This window comes from Homarus americanus, unplaced genomic scaffold, assembly GCF_018991925.1.
Source record: "Homarus americanus isolate GMGI-L3 unplaced genomic scaffold, GMGI_Hamer_2.0 scaffold47964, whole genome shotgun sequence".
Taxonomy (NCBI): Eukaryota; Metazoa; Arthropoda; class Malacostraca; order Decapoda; family Nephropidae; genus Homarus; species Homarus americanus.
This window is the reverse complement of record NW_024712766.1, coordinates 23,808-27,500: the sequence shown is the minus strand read 5'-3', so window position 1 is coordinate 27,500 and position 3,693 is coordinate 23,808.

Here is a 3,693-nt window from a genome sequence, read left to right as displayed (position 1 = left end):
ATAAATAGATAGATAGATAGATATTCTGATAGATAGTTAGATAGATAGATAGATATTCTGATAGATAGTTAGATAGATAGATAGATAGGTAGAAAACATTCCTCGCTTAGGTTAAAAAAAAACCATGACACACCAGCAGGGTACAAGAGGCTTCAGGTCAAGTCAGTACAAATGAAAATGAAATGTTTTAATTTTTTCTCTCGACACAAATGTAAACAATTCCTATGTGTTTTTGTTTGGTTGGTTCTTTCTTTATTTCTTTCTTTCTTTCTTTTTTCTTTCTCTGTGTTTGTTTGTTTGTTTGATTTTATCTTTTTGTTTGTTTGTTTGTTTCTTTGATTTTTTGTTTGTTTCTTTCTTTTTATTTATTCATCTATCCATTTATTTATGTCTGTCTATCCACCTCTCTCTCTCTCTCTCTCTCTCTCTCTCTCTCTCTCTCTCTCTGTTTATCATGGTTCTTCGTTCTAGTCAGCTGATTGATATAACATGCTGGTAATACAAGCTACCCTGAGTTAATTTCCGACCCTTCGTTGTCCCCTGTGTTGGATTCCTTTGCAAGAGTCAGTTAGCTAGCCTACAAGTCAGTTAGCTAGCCTACAAGTCAGTTAGCTAGCCTACAAGTCAGTTAGCTAGCCTACAAGCCAGTTAACTAGCCTACAAGTCAGTTAACTAGCCTACAAGTCAGTTAGCTAGCCTACAAGTCAGTTAGCTAGCCTACAAGTCAGTTAGCTAGCCTACAAGTCAGTTAGCTAGCCTACAAGTTTGTTAGCTAGCCTACAAGTCAGTTAGCTCCGTACAAGTTAGTCAGTAAGTTTCTCACAAGCCAGTCAGGTACAGTAAAACAGTTAAGCTACTCTTAAAGTCACTCAGTTCCCCCCACAAGCCAGTTAGCTCCCTACACGTCAGTTCAGCTAGTTACTCTACAGGTCAGTCTGCTCGTTACTAGTTAGTTAGCTTCCCTACAAGTCAGTCAGTTCTCTACAAGTCAGTCACCTCCCTATAAATCAGTCACCTCCCTACAAGTAAGTCAGTCCCCAACAAGTCAGTCAGTCCCGCACAAGTCAGTCAGTCCCCAACAAATCAGTCAGTCTCCAACAAGTCAATCAGTCCCCAACAAGTCAGTCAGTCCCCAACAAGTCAGTCAGTCCCCAACAAGTCAGTCAGCCCCTTACAAGTCAGTCAGTTCCCTACAAGTCAGTCACCTCCCTATAAATCAGTCACCTCCCTACAAGTAAGTCAGTCCCCAACAAGTCAGTCAGTCCCCAACAAATCAGTCAGTCCCCAACAAGTCAATCAGTCCCCAACAAGTCAGTCAGTTCCCAACAAGTCAATCAGTCCCCAACAAGTCAATGAGTCCCCAACAAGTCAATCAGTCTCCAACAAGTCAGTCAGTCCCCAACAAGTCAGTCAGTCCCTTACAAGTCAGTCAGTCAGTCCCCAATAAATCAAGTCAGCCCCCCCACAAAACTTCACTTAACCCCCAAACATCCAATTTAACTGATATTAACATTCCTTCTCATGTAAACAATCTCACTAGGTTAAGGAAACAGCAAAAGGAAAAATAATAATAATTTTTTTCCCTCACATAAGAGTAGTCTCGTTTTGATCTGAGAAGTTGGACAGCTTATTGAATTCTTGAGATGCTGCGGAGGTCATGTTAGTATGTGTTCCCTCCATCGGTCCATGATCTTGTTAAGGTTTCAAGACGTAGCCACTAAGTTAGAGTTGAGAGAGAGAGAGAGAGAGAGAGAGGTTCCAATAATGTAGTAGATTTCCTTTAACATTGTCATAGTCACGTAATTAAACAGATGTGCATGATAATAATGATGTTAATGCTGTATGAATATAATTATAACAAGAAAATTATACCAGTAAGAATAATAATTGGTAACAAGAGACAAAATTAAAGTCGCATATTTTATAAAGACAATTAAATATTTTTGTTTTACTAGGCAGTGGGTCATAGTGTTGAGGGTAGTGGTGCTAAGAGTCACGAATTACTTGTGTTGGTCGAGCTGGAAAGAGACCTATGAACGAGTGTTGGCGTGCAGCGAGGTCAGGAGTCAACAAAGGCGTAAACAGGGGTCAAATGGTCAAGTAGGATGTGTGTCGGGGTCAGTCATGAGAAGTATGGAATGACAATATATGAATCGGGATAATTTAGGACATCCAATAAGGTCATGGAGGACGTAAAATTAAGGTCAAGGGTCAATAAGGATATGCAATCGGGTCATGGGTCAAGGAAGATGTAACTTTAGGGAACATGGGTCAAGGAGGACGTCTAATGGGGGGGGGAGGAGGGGGGCAGGGGAATGGTTGAAGGAGGGTCTAATTAAATTTACGGTGAGGGGTTGTAACCTTTAGAGCTGAAAGAGGCGACGTTGAGGGCATTATTCTCCATATAGCAAGGTTAACACACAAGCCACCAGGCCCACTACACTTCTCCTTAAGACACAAATGTTTTCATCAACCAAGGCTGAGAGATATTAGATTGGGTCAGACGTTGACAAGTACACAATGATCTCTTCTTTATTTTTGAACTCCACAGTCATACTCAAGTACCTGCATGAACTTATGCACTGTCTCATATATTTTTATTATTATTATTATTATCAGAAGATTTGATAGGTGATTTTAATGTTCGTCAAAAATAAAAATAATATTCTTTCGTTTCGGAAAAATAACGAACACGGAGCCAGAGTAACTTTTATGCTATATTTTATTTTGTACATAATTAGAATAATCAAAATAATAATCAACATACAAAAGGAGAATTTTAATTGTCAGTTTCAATTTCCGTAAGCGTGAAAGAAAACGTAAATGTCATAGTATGCCATGAAAGAAGGACGTTTTCTCTTACTCCACACACATATATGATAGAAAACGAATATAGTTGGAGGAGTAACCATCTTATTTTCTCACGGACACTTCTCGATATTGATTTCAAAGAATCTCTGGTCCGTGCCAAGATAAAAACTATTAACAAACGACCCTTAAACTAGAACCATCACCAGACCCTACTACCCTCTTGTTTATACTACAGAAATTTAAGGGGCGATTTAATAGAAATTTATACGTACCCTAAAAGGCGAAACTTAATCAATTCTACACAACATATGAGTAGATAGCGTCCTTTAGTTAGCCTGTGATTGGTTGGAGCGCTTGAATATATTTTGTAAAGCAGCCTTATGAGATGAATCAATTGAATTTAACCTAACCTAGCCACACTTACCCTGCCATCGATATATTAGGTCAATTTGGTTTCGTGTTGTCTGGTATCACATTTAAAACTGTTTTGTGTGCGTGCGTGACTGTCTGTCTGTCTGTCTGTCTGTCTGTCTGTCTGTGAGTGAGTGAGTGAGTGAGTGAGTGCGTGTGTCACCATTTACATTTACCAAAGAGTAACGCATATTCACCTATCTTAGAAATATTGTTTAATTCATTTGTTAAGGAAAAGTTGACGTCTTAGGCCTAAAGATTAGATGACTGACTGTGTTTAAAGGGCATGATTTAGTTTACAATTCACCCCTGGTTGTTTACGAGTCAAGCTTTGAGACATATTAATCCCCTCCCTTCACGTACTGTCTAACCTAACCTAACCTAACCTAACCTAACCTAACCTAACCTAACCTAACCTCATTCCCTAGTACGTGCGTGTGTCTATATATCTTTTCTTCTCCCGTCATTTAT